Source organism: Dipodomys ordii, unplaced genomic scaffold (assembly GCF_000151885.1).
Source record: "Dipodomys ordii isolate 6190 unplaced genomic scaffold, Dord_2.0 Scaffold237, whole genome shotgun sequence".
Lineage (NCBI taxonomy): Eukaryota > Metazoa > Chordata > Mammalia > Rodentia > Heteromyidae > Dipodomys > Dipodomys ordii.
The window spans coordinates 403,617-422,696 of record NW_012267453.1 but is presented as its reverse complement, the minus strand read 5'-3'; the positions used below and the strand labels follow the sequence as shown (position 1 = coordinate 422,696).

At 38.2% G+C, this 19,080-nt stretch overlaps 1 pseudogene; it reads right to left on the bottom strand.

Moving 5' to 3' along the window:
- Window positions 1–861: 861 nt before the first annotated feature.
- LOC106000779 lies at window positions 862–19,009 on the bottom strand (annotated as a pseudogene).
- Window positions 19,010–19,080: the final 71 nt, after the last annotated feature.

Here is a 19,080-nt window from a genome sequence, read left to right as displayed (position 1 = left end):
TATATTCACAGTTCTGAGCACACACTTCAGAGCCTGCATGAGCTTCTTGAAACCCTAAATGCTCACTTTTCTGAAATTATCTCATTTCTTCCTTGTCTTTGAGATGATCTTGTTCTTGTATTTTTATGTTTGTCCTGAGGAACAGTAGTACACACCTTTTCTAACAAATGGGAATTAAGTTGAAGAGGATGGACTTGCCAATAGAATTGGAGGTCTTTATTATCCATGCAGTTGATTCCTGAGTCAGGTGGATACCAGCTGGTATATTGACATCAACCAAAACTAGGAAAGCTTCTAAGCTTCTGATCCAAGATAGCTTGAATGAGGCAGGGGTTAAGACATTTCTAATAGTTGAAGGACCAACTATAGAAATATTTTGTTCTGTAAGCTGGATATTTGTGAAGTTAGAAATTGAAATATCACTTAACACATATATGCTTGGAGAAGAAAGAAAGACATTGGCTTGCAGAAGATCAGTGGTGAGCAAAAATTGTGTTGTAGATTCTTTAATACATCAATTCAGAAAAGCTCAAAAAGATCATTTTTATTTAGGCAGCTGTTTTAATTTCTACGAAGAAACTGATTGAAAATAAGCTATTTTATAATTTAGTGAAGTTCAATGTCCAAAATAATTGAAGGGGACCCCTCATATGTAACAATTGGTTTCAACTATTAAATCAGACTCAGTGCCATAGGTATTTTGCTGGGGCTAAGAAGAACAGAATGCTAGATTGCAGACAATTCTTCCTTTAGAATTTGGCTGCATCAGAGAAGTAGTGTCAACAGGTAGAGGAACTAGGCAAAGCAGCAAGGGCAGGCCAGCATCTCACTTCTTCTTTCCTGGGAAGTTTTTATCTTGGCTTATATCACTGTGGGAAAGTAACTAACATGCTGACAGTAATAAGTGCCAAAATCTTTAGGCTGCAGGTTGCTGATGGATAGAGAATTATCTTTTTCAGATCCACTGCCACTGAACCAGGCTGGGACCCCAAACTCCAAACTTGAAGTGTAATATATCAGGAGTTTTTGGGAGTTCCCTAGTTTCTGCTGATACCAGTTTAATACCCTGCTAATACCCTGACTAGTTCTGAAGGAGATGGTGATTGTGTCTTCCTGGAGAGCCAGACAGGGAGGATGGAGACAGGGTCATCTGGATGTCACATCCGGAACCTGGAATTGGAAACATAAAAGCAAATATCCACATTATTAGTCATGTTATTACAGGACTTCCCTGAAGCCACAGACATCACTGACCACACAGGGTGAAAGAAGTGTTGTCCTTCCTTACCTGGGAGGCAGAGCAGTAGAAGCCCCAGGAGCTGAGCATTGGTCCTCCTGTCCATGCAGTGTGCTGACTGGGACTGGCTGCTGCACAGGTGTGAACAGCTTATTATGAAGTCATTGTTGCAGTAGGATGTGATCTAGGCAAATGCAAATCAGGAGGGCTGGACAAAGATGGATATTCCTGCAAGACTGGCTCATCTCAGGAAATCATCATAGGTCCATGGTGCCCATGTGTCTTAGTTTTAGACTACAGAATATGATTCATTCAAACAGGACAAGTCACAATCAGTCTGCTGTCCTGTGCATAGATCTGTTGGTGCTAGAAGGGATGAGGACCTGCTTTTCCTGTGTGTCCTAATCTCAATTCTCTGTAATGACTCTAGAAAGGGATAAAATAAAGGCAAAATGAGTGTTTTATTTATAGGTATATGGAGGAAGTGAAGATACGGAGAGAATAGAGTTTCTGGACATTTTAAACTGGTTTACTATCTTTATGCATTGGAACATTTTCCCTGCCATAACAAGAGAGATATAAGCTGTTTTTATGTCTCAGTCTATTCCAACACACAATATAAACATAAAATAAAATGTGGATTCTCACTGGGCACCAATGACTCACACCTGTAATCCTAGCTACTCAAGAGGCTGAGATCTGAGGATCATGGTTCATACTAGTCTGGGCAAGAAAGTCCATGAGAATCCTATCTCCAATTAACCACCAGAAAAATAGAAATGGCAATGTGGTTCAAGTACTAGAGCACAAGCCTTGAGCTGAGAGCTCAGGAATAATGCCCAAGCCCAGAATTTAAGCCCCTTGACCACTCCCCTACCCCACAAATGTTGATTCTCCTTAAGATCAGGTAAAAGACTGAGGCAAACTTTCCCTTATTTGGCTTTACTATATTAATTAGAAAAACACTTAAAGCAAGGGAAACAATTATAACAATGGCCTAAGTAAGTCATTTCCTGTGGTTGGATGGCTAGGAGGCTGAAACAAAAGCTTGTTGCTACCAGAAAAGACCAAAATTACCTCAGCATTTGTGATATGCTGCTATCTCCACTAGAATTTTTAATCTTGGACTTAAGACCACAATTTATCAATGTACATGCTATGTTTAACCATCTTATGATGACATACAATAATTCAAAAAAGCAAGAAGACTAATTTATCCAAAATCTGCTTCCTCACATGGAACACTAATAATGAAGAAACATAGAGTCGCACGTGGAAGGTGGTCAGAACCAAATCAGAGAGTAAGGGAAAGGACATTGAGACAATGGCTTTATACATCATGTTGGTTCTTTCTCATTGGGCTTCCAGTGTTATGATATCTTCTCTGGGTCTACATTATGTTCTTACCCTTGCAATTAAATAGGATGATATCCAGACTCTTCCTTTCTGTTTGTGAATATTAGCAATCTCAAAACTAGATCAGGTCAGAGAAGTTGTCTGTAATAGGTAGTGAGGAGAGCAAGGCAGACTGATAGCCCATGCTCTTAACCAGAAAAATTGCTTTGGGCCAGAGGCCTGTGAGAGCTTTTTCTACCTGTGAAGAGAATAAATTTCTACTATCTTGAACTTCCACAGGCTGACTCTGGTCTTCCAGAGGTCTGCAGGTGAAGGACCTGGAGAAATCGCTGGCTAAAAGTATCAAGAGCCTATTGTTACAAGGTTGCCAGCCCTACCCCTAATGTTCTTCACTGGATACTGGTGTGTAAATCTTGCCACCTACTGGAAGGAGTGGTCAAAATAAGGACAGCATGGTGTGGTCTAAGTCAGTGCCCTAGAAAAATCTAGGTAAATATGGTTTATGAAAAGACAGCATTGGGATATGATAAATCATACAGGATTCTAAATATCTACACTAAATCAGACCAACGGAGAATACTCTTAGGAGAGAAACATTTAAGCAGAATGTATACATGCCTCTTCATATTTATATAAAATTAAATATATATATATATATATACATATATATCTAAATGAACTCAATGATACAGAACAAAAGATCTGTCTTTCTTCTTATAATATTTGATGATTCTGTTTTCTTTACATATGGCGATCAAGTGTACATACTCAGGAGGGATGAGGGAATACTGAATTGTATGGATTTCAAGGTGAATAAGGGCAGTAGTGGAGCTCAATGGATATGGATGGAAGTGAACTACACAACTTTATATATTTCATAGGTGGAGACATGAGGGCGGGACTGGGAGAGAATGAGGGAACAGAAGAGATAGTACAAAATTATCTCATTATCCATTATCACTGTACTCATCTGATTCATGTAATTATAATCCCTCTGTAAATCTCCTTTATAATTACAATAAAATAAATATTTTTAAAAGATGATTAGTACTTATAAACTTCAGGAAAAATGGAGAAAAACATAATGGAAAGACAACGTTTGCCATTGTGAGGAGGAAATCAGTTACCAATATATTAAAGATTTGACATAAGCAACTTTTAAATAATTCTGAGAGATCAGGAAATAGATGAACTCTCATAAAAATAAATTGTCATGAATTCAAAAAGAATAGACAGCATTGGGAATAATGCTCACGGTGGGTGGTCATTAACTTAAGCAGGAATTCTTCACCTATTTTCATACACATACAAAATACCATAGACAGAAACAAACATAGAGTTTATTAAGGTATTATAGAATGCTGATTACCAGGTTTTAAAAAATTCAATTGTAGAGTGAAAATTATGCTAAACACTATCATTACATCCAGATAAATCCATTGTAGTTTGGGTATATTATTTGTCAAAAATGCATATAACACAAGCTGGGTGCCAGACACTTGTATTACAATGTCTTGTATGGCCTGTAGTGTTAACTGCTCAGGAGGCTCAGATCTGAGGATCAGGATTCAAAGCCAGCCCAAGCAGGAAAGTATGTGTGAGACACTTTTCTCCAATAAACCACTCAGAAAACCCAAGTGGTAGTGTGGGTCAAGTGGTAGAGAGCTAGCCTTGAGCTGAACAGCTTAGGGAGAGCACCCAGGCCGAGTACAAGCCCAACAAATGATTAAAAAAAGTGCATCTATTACAAAAATCCTGCAGAAACATTTTATGTATCCAAGCTACCTTACATGCCTCTCTGAATACTTCCATGATTCTGCTGTTGGGCAAATACATGTAACAAAAAGCCTATTTTTATAATCATTGTATATTTAATTGGAAAATGTGGTGTGGTACCCCTGATTGGTATCAGGAAGAATATTAGTATTATGTATCAATCACCCATGGAAACATAAGCATTTAAAATATGAATCTAGATTGCTACTGTGCACACACTGCTTTGGAGACAGTGGAAACGAAAAAAGAATAACAATTATTGATCCATTGGAATGCAAACCAGTGTAAGTTGAAGATTACCTATGTATGAGATATGTGGATCTCTAAAATATTTAAAATTACAGTAAATCTTTTAAAATTAAAATTTAATGATATAGATAATGAAGAAAAATTAGTGTCAAAAAACTATACATTAAACAAAATTATTACTTAGCTTATTACATTTTCTACAAATGGAGAGGAATGGAAAGGTCTTGGACCATCTATTAAAAGTCACAAAGATATAAAGTGAATGGACACAGGTCAAAACAAATAATTTTGAAGTAAACTACTAGATATTAAAGTCAGCTTCCTTTGAGTTTCTAAATGAGTAGGAACACCCGCCAGGGCATGTTGCCCACTTTTCTTCTCCTTGCCTATTAACATTGGGGTAATAAGCAAAGATGGGGTGACTGCAGGACACCTTGTCTTTACCCTATATTGGAGTCATGATGGAATATCAGAAGAAAATGCAATGAAAATAAAAATAAGAATATGAGAATTTCCGTTTCATTGGGCACAGGGAAAAGACAGTTTGTCAGGGCACTAACCCTATCTCTCCAAGGATATGAAGTCTCAGTTTCCCTTGTTATGCAACAGTTCCAAAGATGAGAAACATTCTGAATAGATAGAGAAGGGTTCATGTCACATAATAATGTTCATGGTGAAGCTTATTTTCAAATATTCTCTAAATAGATTGTTCTACTCCATCTTCCCTTCCCACTATATATTCTTCCATGATTATGCAGGATCACAGCCACTGATGCAAACAATGACCATGGGAGAAAGCAGGACTCAGAAGAGGGGACACAGCTGGAGCAGCAAAATCTCCGATTCATTCTTTGTGAAGTTTGTGGTGGAGGCTGAAGTGTTGAGAGGAAAGTTTACAAAACTGTGGAGAATAATAGTTGGTTATGTAAATCACAGGGAGGCTGGTGATGGTCAGTGTGAAATCTGTCCCAAATACTATCTACGGAACCAACCAGGGACCCAGATATCCAAGAAAATGGCCACCGGATGGGCACTGTAGGAGCAGGATCTATTTCCTTGTGGTCCTAGGCTAAGCCATTCTTCTGGTTTGAGCTCTTTAAAAGACTGGCTTGGCTTGATGTTCCTGGTGACCATCTTTCCTATACATACTGTCACAGAGATTAGAGGTAGAATAATCATCAATTCCTTAAAGACACTTTCCATCAGGAATAGAGAATGGCCACACATTGCATCATTGGTCGCATTAAAATGTGTATGGGTAAGTGGTTTTCCAATACTACAACTTTCAGACTAATATAGCTGATTTGCTTTATTCTATACACCCCAAATCAAGTTTTAGTTCTTCAGGATATCAATCGTTGAAGCCTTCAGTCTAACCCCCCAGAAGCAGGATGAAGAGGAATGTGTGATGGCACTTTCTTGATGTCCACACTCATCTGAATCACTCCAGAAACTTCTTTTGGTAAATCCTGTAACCAGAGCTCTGAGCATCCAGCCATGGTCCTGTGGATCCTGTGTAAAGCTTCCGCAAGGGTGAGAGCAACAGTGTGTTAACAATGAGCAAGAGGATTTAAACTGATAAAAGACAAAATACCATATCTTAATAGGATTGATTATGAGTACTGACATTTCAGAATCAGAATTGTAATGATCTGTATTCTCCAGTTAAGTTTATACATACTAAATAGCTTTATATTAAATTATTCTAATTAGCCAACATCAATATAGAAAAGTAAATTACTAAAAGTAAATGTGAACATATAATTTCAAAACTTTATTAATATGCATACATATGTCAGAACACGAAATATGTTCATGTTACTAAATAGAACAGAGTGCACAATTCATTCCTCCAACTCAGACCCTTCTGCAGTGTAAATATGTATTGTAAGTTCACATTGAACAATTTGAAAGCACCTCAGTATCTCCCAGCAGTATCTTTTCTGTGTTCTTTGATCTAGGCTGAAGGTGGTGTCAGAATTCTCAGCTGAGCTGGCACTCTCCACTTTATAATAAACAAGACTTGGAAGAGAAGCCATTTCATACCTTATGAAGAAGCTATTCCTCATTAAAACATCACTATCAATTCCTTAGCTCATATTTTCCTTAGGAGGTTAAATGATTTTCTTATTCTCATAATTAAATTGTTCTGGCAATCACTAGTTGTTGTCTCATTTTTTTGTACTAAGATGTCTTTCTTGGAGCTTGTCCTTAGTTTCAAGTTAAATCAGCGTCATCTTGCATTTTTTTTGCTTCTCCAATGGAGAGATAGACATTCGTCTATCTATTAATAGTTCCTATTAGTGAATAAAGTAATTCCAACACTACAGGTGAATTTTAGGGATTGAAAAGTCATTTTATTTTCAAGGCAATGGAGAACTGTGTAGATACTTCTCTATCTGCACAAGGGTACATATGGTTCTGCAGAAGGAATGAGAGAAACATAAGCTTACATTAATACTTTTAATTCCATTTCCAAACCACAGTTAATTTCAATTGCCTTTCAATAGAAATGGGAAACATTTATGACTGAATATCCTGACTAATAATTTTAATGAATAATGCAAGGTTGATGTATGCTTCCATTGATAACCACTCCTAGTCTTCAACCATCATATATGTATATATATATATATATATGTACATTGTGTATATATATATATATATATATATATATATATATATATATATATATATACATTGTGGACAACATCCACAAACACATACCTGCTTCTCTCTGCAATGCTTCTGTGGTCAACCTTGAAGGTAGCTTCCTCTCCTGGCCTGGGTCTGATTCCCACACTGGGATCCCCTACTAACAGTGAATATTGTTGCTTATTCTTCTTAATTATTAATCACTTGGCCAACAGTAACACTGCTCCCATGTGAGGATACAGTTTGGACTCCAGTATGGCCAAACTCCCCATGGGAGACTTACTTTCACTCCCTTACATGCTTTCCTCATCAATCTTGGGCCCCATTGCCTTAAATCCAGTCAATGAGAAACTTGTTTCTTTAGGCACTAAAAGATTAGGACCTGGTAGAATTTGGGATCATAGTAAATTCATGCAAATGAATGAACACTTGGTAGAAACAGGATATCTTCTACTGAAGAAAATGGGATTAACAGTGGGTAAAGATTTGGAGGCCAGTGGCTTATTCCTAAAATCCTAGCAAAACAGGAAGCTGAGGTCTAAAGAGTCTTAGCACAAACTCAACAACAAAAATAAAAGTGTATGTAGTGATCATTCCAGTAATGTCTGGCATCCAGGAATGATCAGGCAAAGATACATACAATTGTGAACATTGCCTCAGATGGGAAAGGACAGTATTCTCAACTTTGGGATACAGAGGAATTACAAATGGAGCAGGCAAATTATTATCCAAAGTTAATAGTATAAGGATGAATGGTAATGGTCTTTCTTACAAGTCAGAACACTCCTGCTTTTACATTGCTCTAATTTCACAAAAGTATTATGATGGTATCAGAGCAAAGAGTAACCATCTGTGCTATCAATAATACCTGTGGGAGAGGTGAAGAATGTGTCAGAGGTTGCAATTTTGGGGATTATACTGTAACAAACAAGCCATTTCATAATGGAATGTGACCAGGGACAGAATGTAGTGGATCTGGAAGAGATCAAAATGGCATCCTACCCACAGATCCTTGATAGGTGCTTTTCTTCAGCATCCAGAGACAATCATGTTTTCTGCATTTGAAACTTATCTATTCCAATAAGACTGAGGATTCTTGGGGACATTAGGCCTTTACTGAATTGCTGAAGTAAGACAGAACTGCAACTGTGCTCAGCCCTGTCCAGGCTCTGCTTATTTGCATATACCCAAAACACAGTCCACTGACTTGAGGATTTCTTCACAGCCCAGTCATATTCTATGCTGGAGTTATTCTCTGGCACACAGCATGGACATGAGGTTCTCTGCTCAGATCCAGGGGCTCCTGTAGCTCTGGCTTTCAGGTAATAAAGACAGCAATGGAAATTTGTTCAGCACAGTGTGGTGAATTCAATCTGGCATTGTATGGAAGTTCTCCTACAACACGCTTGTCAGTAAGGGTATTTATTTCCATGTTTCCTATGTCACGTGCCAGATGTGACATCCAGATAACCCAGTCTCTGTCCTCTTTTCTAATCTCCAGGAAAGAGAGAGAGTCACCATCTCTTGCCATACCATTCAAGCATTAGCAGCAGTTTATCCTTGAATCATTAGAAACCAGGAAAGCTCCTAAGTTTCTGATCTACCTTACAGTCAGCTTAGAATCAGCTGCCCAGTTTAGGTTAAGTTACAATGGATCAGGACAGAGTTCATTCTCACCCTCATCAGCCTGCCTATTACTCTCAACAAGGTTACAATACTCCTCCCACAGTGATACACGTCATAACCTAAAACTCCCAGGGAAGCAGAAGTGAGAGTCTGGGTTGCCCCAGCTGCTCCTGTTTACCTGCTCAGAGTATTTCCTAGAAGCAGCCAGGCTCTGAAGGTCACTGCAAGAAAGGCTTTTCTCCATCCTAACTCACCCCTTTATTCTCAGCTCCAGAGGCATAAGCATGATCCTGTCTACTGGTATCCTTCAAAATTGAGGTATTCACACATGAAGTTCAAGTGTTCTGACATCAGTTAGTATTCATACAGCAAAATTGGAGTCTGCAGATAAACAGGATTGTTCCAATGCAGTCAATTGAAGTCTATGTTCTAACCATTATCTTAAAATTGGATATATGGAACATGGGTTTGTCTGAAGCTACATCAGAACCCAGGGCTCCTTTGAAAGTGCAACATGGTTGACTCTGAGCTGTTCAGACTTGTTCTGGAAGAGATCATGAGATACATATCCTGGATTAGTGCTGATCTTCAGCATCCATAGTGAAGCCTGTTTTCTGATGACAGATCTGCACTCCTCTTATTCAAATGAGATCTTTGGAGTTGTCCTGGAGTGGTGACAATAGAAAGAGTTCTGTATTGCCTCTAATGTTGAAAATATAAAATTTGATAGACAGGATGTAGCTCAACTAGGAATGGATATTCTTTAAAGTGCTATTCTTTGCCAGGCACTTGTGACTCATAACTATAATTCTAGCTATATAGGTGGTGGCAGAGATGTGGGGATCATAGTTTGAAGCCAACTAAGCAGGAAAGTCTGTGAAAATTTGATCTCCAATTAAACCCCAAAATCTGGAAATAGAGCTTTGTCTCAAGTCTTCAAGCGCTAGTCTTGAGTAAAAAAGCTGAAGAACAGTGCCCAGGCTCTAGGGTCAAGCCCCAAGACTGGCCTAAAAAATAATAAGTACAATAAAATTTAAAAATATGATTTTATTTTCACTTGTGGGACCAAAGTAGATAAACTTCATTAAATTATATCATCAACACAATGTGAGGGATTATATTAAACAGGTGAAAATGATCTAATGAGCAATATATTCACTAAAGGTAAGCAAATACAAAAAAAATTATACATTCCTCCATAGATAAATCCTTCAGTACTTATTATTGACCAGAAGCGACTGACATCATCTAGATTACTCTAAGCATGATCAAAATGGGAAATGATGTCTGTACTTTACTCCTGTGATTATTTACAAAATTCAAAATCTCTGCTTTTAGGGCTATTTACTTTGGCCAAAGTGACTATGATATTGAGGAATTTAGGATTAAGATTTTAGAAATTTAGGAATGTCTCTCAATTTCTGAGCTTTTCTATACCCAAAAGAGCAGTTTTTAAAAAATGGTTTTTATTTTCTTTAGGTCGTTGTACAAAGGATTTGCCATTCCACGAAACAGTTTATGCACACAATACCTCTTCAATGTCATCCCTTCTAAAATTCTCACTCCTCTCATAGCACACTTTCCTTCATGTTTGTTAGCAATTTTTTTTGACCCGTCATGGGGCCTGAAATCTGGGTCTGGACGCTGTCTGTTTGGACTTCAGCTCAAGGGGAACACTCTCCCACTTGAGCCACAGTGCCACTCCCCGGCTTTTTCTGCTTATGTGGTGCTGAGAAATCGAACACAGGGCCTCATGCATGTAAGGCAAGTACTTTACCACTGAACCACCTTCCTAGCACATGTTTGTTAATTTTAATTTGTTTTGATATTTTTGCCTTTACAACAAAGCGATTCATGAATACAATGCACCTTGAGATATCTAAGCCCTGCTTCGACGTACCCTTTCCCTTATTTTTCTCAGTTCTGTGGCATATGTAGTGCATTCTTACCTGCATTCTACTCATTTCCTCTATTTATTATTCTACCTCTTTCCTCCTGATCTCAAATCCTCTTGTAAGTACATTTCCTAGCACTCATTTTTTTACACCTTGACATGATCTCAGAAAATCAGTTTTAATATATTTCAAAACATTTCTAACAGTTTCATAATTTTGTCTAACAAAGATGAAATAATATTAGTAGAATTAATCATTACCATACTTTGGGTAATTGTGTGTGTGTGTGTTTGTGTGTGTGTGTGTGTGTGTGTTTGTGCATTCTAGTGATGGTACTTGAATTCAAGAACTGTGCACAGTCCCTGCATTTTGTGTTCAAAACTAATGTACTACCACTTGAGCCACAGCTCCACAACTAGCATTTTTGTTGATTAATTGGAGATAAAAATCTCATGGACTTTCTTGCCTGGGCTTTGAGCCATGATAATCAGATCTCAGTCACCTGAGGGATTAAGAATTAGGATTTCGAGATAGAATAAGCAACCAAACAATTCTAGGCAAAAGAGGAATACAGATATAATCTCAATCCCAGACTCAAGCTCTAGTATGAGCTATACAAAAAACAAAATCTTGTTACTGGCACAAAAATAATCCCAAAGATAAATAGAACAGACTTGAAGACCAAGAAATAAAACTCTATATTTGATATGGTTTGATTTGGACTCAAAGTATACACTAGGAAAATAATAGCTTCTTCAATAATTGATTTTGAGAAAACTGAGCATCCATTTGCAGGAAACTAAAAATCGATCCTTGTTTGTCACCATGTACAAATATCAACTCATAGAGGAACAAAGACCTGAAAATCAGTCCTGAAACTTTGAAACTACTACAAGAGAGAGTAGGAGAAATACTAGAAGTCATTGACATAGGCCGAAAGTGTTAGGATAGAGTTCCAAAGGCATACCAGATAGGAAAGAAACTTGACAAATGAGATTGCATCAGACTAAAAAGTTTCTGCACAGCAGAAAGATAGCCAACACACTACGAGAAGATCTTTACCAGCAATACATCAGACAAAGCCTAATATCCAAACTATACAATGAACTTAAGAAACTACCCCCACTCAAAACTCATAAATCAGTTTGTTAATGGGCAAAGTGCTGAGGATAGATGACTTAGCAGATGAGGTAAGAATGGCAAAAGAACACATAAGGAAATGCTCTTCATACCTGTCCATAGAGGATATGAAAAATAAGACCAACTCATAGATTCCATCTCACTCCAGTAAGATTGGCCAACATTGTGAATTCAAATAACAAATGTTGGCAGGGATGTAGAGGAAAAGGAATCTTATTGAAATTTCGGTGTGAATCTAAACTGGCACAACGACTCTGGAACAGTCTGGAGGTTCCTCACAAAATGAAACATAGATCTTCCCTGAAACCCAACCATACCACTCCTACGCATCTACCCTGAACCTCACAAGCAAGGACACCATATAGACACTTGCAAATCCATGTTCATTGCGACACTATTCAAAATAGCCAAGTTGTCGAAAGAGCCAGGATGGCCTACAATAGGTGAACAGCTAAAAATGTGGTACTATTCACAAAGGAATTGTACATAATCATTAGAAAACATAAAATTATGTCATTTGCCTGGAAATGGATGGACCTAGGAAAAATCCTGTTGTGTGGAATGCCAAGCTCAGATAGAAAAGTTGTGCATGGGTCTGGGAAGGTGGCTCAGTGGTAAAGCCCTTACCTTGCATGCCTGAGGCCCTGGGTTCTATTCCTCAGCACCACATAAGCAAAAAAGAAAAAAGTCGAAAGTGGTACTGCGGCTCAAGTGGTAGAGTGCTAGCCTTGACCTGAAGAGCTGAGGGACAGCGCCCAGGCCCAGGATTCAGGCCTCATGACCGGACCAAAAAAAAAAAAAAAGTTGTGCATTATTTCTTTCATGTGAGGAGTCTATATCTAAAATATAGGCCTCTAGGCATGTACACAAAGTGGGACTAAAGGAGTGTATTCTTAAAAGAGGAAAAGAAAAACACAATGCCCGTGTACTTATTTTTAACTTTAAACATTTATTTTTACTGTAAAAATACTGTACAGAGGGATTACAATTATATGAGCAAGGTAATGAGCTCGTTTCCTATCCAGCATTGTTACCCCCTTATTTTATTTTCGCCTAACATTCATTTCCTCCCCACCTTTCCAACTGCTCCTAACCACTCCTGGAGCAAATTTGTAAAGTTCATTTTCAACATAGTGTCTTATACATCTCCTTGTTACAATAGGTCGTCCTGTATCCTTATTTCTGACCATAAAAAGTAACATTTATAAAAAGGACCTCAAAAAAGGAAATAAGGCCAATTTTCTTTATTACTGTGTTTGTTTCCTTGTCTTATTTGTTAGCTCATATGTCTTGGGAGGGTAAGGAGAGTCACAAAAATGTAAGCACAAAAGGTGTACAAATGCAGCAATGGTACTCATGAACACTATGTTGAAAATGAACCATAAGAATTGTGGATGGGCCTTTATGGAGAAAGTTTTGGAGAAACTAGGAACTCATGGAACATTCCTCAATAAAATAAAGGCTATATATAACAAACCTATAGTCAGCATTATAGTAAATGGTGAAAAGTTAAAATTATTTCCTCCAAAGATTATCACAAGGCAGTCTGCTCGCTCCACTCCTTTTCATAATAGAGGATTGGGAGGATTAACAATGTGAAAATGGCAATACTGCCAAAATCTATCTAAAATTCAATGCAATACCCATCAAAATCCCAACAACATTTTTCAATCAACAAGAAGAAGCAATCTAAAAATTCATGTGGAATAATAGAATACCTAAATAGCTAAAGCAATTCTCAGCAGGAAGAACACTGCTGGAGGAATAGATATACCAAACTATTATAAAGCTATACTTACAAAAAATAGCTTGGTACTGGCACATAAATAGGCTTGTAGAACAATGGAATAGAATTGGAGACCCAGAAAGGAACTCACAGACTCATGGCTACCTAATCTTGAGAAAGGTAGCCAAAACCAAAGTTGAAGGAATGAAACTCTCTTCAATAAATGATGCAGTCAGAATTGGCTATACATGTGTAGACACATGAAAACTCAATTTAAATCCTTATAGATCACCCTGAATCAGAATCCTCTCCAAATGGATCAAAGACCTTGAGGTTCAAAACCCAGTACTACCAATTTGACCAGCTTCACAGTATATTTGTGTGAGATTCATGCCACTTCACCTATAGCAATGTTTGGTTACAGTCCTGTTTTCTCAATGTTTCACATGTCTTCCAATCTTCAGCTTACTTTACAAGAACTTCCTCTGACCTTTGATCCTACATACTCAAATTTTTCAGCCTATGGTCTCCTCTGCACATTGTGAAAATTTGTCTTAAGAAAGGGAGAATTTCATTCTCCTCTCCTCTACCTCTTATTCCTAATCCTCCTTCCCATTTTCTCCCTCGTCCTTCTCTCAAGGACAATATTTTGAGGAAGTTAAATTGGAAAGTTCTTTTAAAATTACATGATTGTATTATTTTTGTTAGTTGTGTGTGTTGAACACTTGGCCTGGGCACTGTCCCTATGCTCTTCAGCTCTTCAGCTCAAGGGAAGCACTCTATCACACTCTTTTTGCTGGTTGATTGGATATAAGGGTCTCCTGGACTTTCCTTCCTGGGCAGGCTTTAAACTGTGATCCTCAAATCTCAGCATCCTGATTAGCTTAGATTACAGACCTGAGCCACCTATGCCCAGCTCCATGATTGTATCTTTTACTGCTGTTGTTGAAAGTGGGTCTTGAACTCAGGGACTGGGTGTTGTCCCTCAGCTAGTACTCTACCAGTTAAGCATCAGCTCCACTTCTATTGACTTTAATATAATAGGTTTATCTGTAAAATTTACAATCCTAACAGGATTAGAATCAAGATAATATGAGTATATTAGTTAAAATACTTCTAAAAGTCAATATCTGTTCATGATATTCAAAAGCTATTAGTGTCTGGTTGTCATGTCGAAAATGAACTTTACAACTTTGGTATAGGGGGTGGGGGATTAGGTGGGGGGGCGGGGGAGGCTGGGAAGGGATGTGAAGGGTAAACAAAGGAGGAGGCTGCAATGCTTGATAAGAAATGTACTCATTATCTTACCTATGTAATTGTAACCCCTCTGTACAGTATGTTCACCAAAAATAAAAATAATAAAAAGCTATTAGTGTCTATGGAAGACAGAAATAATGAAAAAAAAACAAAGTTGTTTGAAATATATGTAAAAAATTAATAAGTATCATAATAAGTGGTGAAATATTTTAACATTTTCCCCATCAGATTGTTTTAACTGTTGAAATATTTACTATCATATCCTCATCTACACTATTGTTCAGGATGTTCTCCTCCAAATCCAATAAAGCTAGAGGAATAAGCAGACATTAAATTGAGAAGGGAAGCAGCCAGGTATCTTGATTTGCTTATGAAATTTGTACAAATTTATTAAAAATTATTAAAATTAATCATAGGATATAATGATAACTTAGTAGAATCTATGCAAACACAATGAATAGAAAAGTATCTCTTTTAGAGTAAAGAAGACACAGCTATTCAAAAGTATTTCCACAGTCATAAATTGGAGTACAACATTATTTTAAATTTTCTCTAGTTTGAAACATAGAATCAAACCAATGCAAAATTAAAATTCCCTAAAAGAATAAAGTAGAAAATGCAATCTAGAATTTCCATAGCAATTTAAGACACTCAGGATAGCCCAGAGAGTATTAAGCTCAGAAATCTGCCCTTATGTTTTCCAAATTGATTTTCCTTTTTTGTGGTAGAGCATCGTGGTTAAGTCCGTGTACATGCAGTAGGTGCAAACAGGAAAAGAGTCAAGTTGACAGCTCAAACAGGAAATACACATCTTCTTGTTCATGGAATTGTAATAACAATAAAAATGTCAGGAACCAAGTACTAGTGACTCATTCCTATAATCCTAGTTAGTCATGATATTACTTTCTGAGGACAGATGTTGGAAGCCAGCCTGCATAGGAAAGTCTATGAGACAACTATGTCCAATTAAGCACATAAAAATCCAGAAGTGGAGGTTTGGATGAAGTGGTAGAATGCTAGCTTTGAAAACAAAACCTCAAGGAAGAAGCAAGACCTTTCCTTAAGTTCAAGCCCAAGGACTAGAAGGAAAATGAAAACAAACCAAAAAGAAAAGGAGTAAGGAACTGGATCCACCAGTGTACAACCTGGTGATTTCTAACTAAAGAACGGAGTGGGGAATAGACTGATGTAATTATTGTTTTGCTGTGCTGTGCAGATTCTTCTAATAATTTCCTTGTGGAAGCCACCAGTATTTCCTGTAGGGTTTTTATTTTAGTTTATTTTATTTGTGAACATACTGTACAGAGGGGTTACAATTGCATGGGCAGGATAATGCGAACATTTCTTACCAAGCATTGCAGCCTCCTCCTTTGTTTACCCTTCCCATCCCTTCCCAGCCTCCCACCTCCCCGCCATCACAATCCTTCTCCTTCCCCCCTCCCCCCCACCCCCTTCCCCTCCCCCCCACCGACGTTGTAAAGCTCGTTTTGGACATGACAACTTGTACTTCTCATTGTTGCATCAGATCCACCTGTATCCTTAAACAACTGGTTTTTCCCCATCTCCTCCACAAGTTATACTGACATCAAATATAGTGAAAGCAGGGGTTATACTGTGGGGGAGGGACATACAATGCAAAAAAGAGATAATCTTATAAATGCCTTAGAAACACATGCATAAAAGAAAAAAACATTAAAATACATATCTAAGGGTTCATTTTCCTGACATCACATTATCTGACCTTTTCCGCTTGACTCATACATATACTAGATATTGCAAATAAGGGAAACCATGGGACCTATGTTTCTTTGGGCCTGGCTTACTTCACTTAATATAATTTTTTCCAAGTTTTTCCATTTCCTAACAAATGGGGCAATGTCATTCTTTCTGATGGAGGCATAGAATTCCATTGTGTATATATACCACATTTTCTTGAACCATTCATCTACTGAGGGGCATCTGGGTTGGTTCCATATCTTAGCTATGGTAAATAGTGCTGCAATAAACATAGTTGTGCTGGTAGCTTTAGTGTGGTCTTGTTTGTAAGCATTTGGGTAAATGCCCAAAAGTGGGATTGCTGGGTCATAGGGGAGTTCTATGTGAAGTCTTTTGAGGAACCTCCATACTGCTTTCCAAAGTGGTTGGACAAGATTACATTCCCACCAACAATGAAGTAAGGTTCCTTTCTGTCCACATCCCCTCCAGCATCTGTTGTTATTAGAGTTCTTGATTTTTGCCGTTCTATCTGGGGTGAGGTGATATCTCAATGTTGTTTTGATTTGCATTTCTTTGATGGCTAGGGATGTTGAACATTTCTTCATGTGTCTATTGGCCATCCTTCTTTCTTCTTCAGAGAAGTTTCTCTTTAAGTCTTTCGCCCACTTATTTATTGGGCAGTTGTTTCTTTGGGGATTTGTTGTTGGGGGGTTTAATTTTTTGAGTTCCAAGTATATTTTAGATATGAGACCCTTGTCCGTTGTATGGCTAGTAAAGATCTTCTCCCAATCTGTGGGCTTTCTATTGATCTTGCAAGCTATGTCATTTGCCCTGCAGAAGCTCTGCAACTTTATGCAATCCCATTTGTCCAACCTTTCTTTGATTTGTTGTGTTTCTGGGTCTCTATTCAAAAAATTTCGGCCTGAGCCAAGGAGACCTAGGGTTTCTACTATTCCATCCTGTAATGTTTTCAGAGTGTCTGCTTTGACTTCAAGGTCTTTGATCCATTTGGAGTTGATTCTGGTTCAGGGTGATATATAAGGATCTAGCTTTAGTTTTCTACATGTAGTTAACCAATTTTGCCAGCACCATTTACCGAAGAGGCTGTCTTTCTTCCATTCTATTGTTTTAGCTCCCTTATCGAAGATTAGATGGCTATAGGTCTGTAGGTTCATTTCTGGGTTTTCAATTCTATTCCATTGGTCCTGAGGTCTGTTCTTATGCCAGTACCAAGCTGTTTCCTGTAGGGTTTTTGCATGATGAGTCCTAATGAACATGGACAGTAAGAAGAGACTACATTAGAATGTACTGAAACCTGCAGGCAGATGCTAGGACAGAGGGGAGAAATGGAGGATCATCTCTCAAGATCTACAAGCAGTTGAGTGCATTGGTACTCACTCCAAGTGTCTACATAGGGAAAGGACCTAGGTAAGGCGGCCTTCTGTTTCACAATTAGATGATCTGGGTCTGAGGGACACCAGAGAATACTCCATTTCTGTGTTTAGCTTCACTCAATAACATAAGCCAGTCTTGGAATGGCCATAGGCTAATAATTTTTTCTATTAAAAAAGAAACATTACTTGCTTGAATTAACTAACATGTGTCAATTTTACAAAAGAACCCCAAATAACACTCTCAAAGTTTCCTCCCTTTTTATGATTTGTGTGCTGTATTGAATCAGGAGAGGCATTGACAAGTGTGTACTGCTGCTGATAGAGAGATAGAGTACAGGGAACTCTACCAAGATTCTACCACCAAAATCTTCAAGTGACCTTCAGATTCTACATGTATCTGCGAAGCTGTGGCATCGGATGGAGGCACCTGGAAGGGAAGTTGGGACAGCCTACCCTCTCACCTCTACTTCCTTGGTAGCTTAATGTTATGGCTTGTATCACTGTGAGTGGGTAGCTACTATGCTGTTGACAGTAATAAGTGGGAAAATCTTCAGGTTGCAGGCTGCTTATGGTAAGAGTAAACTCTGCCTCAGATCCACTGTCCTTAAATCTGGATGGTAATTACTTTGCAACATACATGAGGAGCTTAGGAGCTTTCCCTGATTTCTGTTGACACCAATCTAAAGAAATGCTAATGCCCTCTCTGGCCCTGCAAGGCATGGAAACTCTGTCTTTCAGAGATGTAGACAGAGAGGATAGAGATTGGTCTTTTGGATGTCACATCTGGCACCTGGCAGTGGAAATATAAAACATATACCCTCCTTGATAATCATATTACTAGAGGCCTTCTTTGCAGTACCACAGAACCCCTGCTGTACTAGGCTGAATAAATCCCCAGTATTGTTCTTTCTTACCTGGGAGCAAGAGCAGCAGGATCCCCAGAAGCTGAGCAGGGACCTTCATGTCCATGCTGGGTGCTGACCTGGACTGACTCTTGCACAGGGTGTGAGCAGACTATGATGTGCTCAGGGCAGTGGGCTGTGTTCTGGGCAC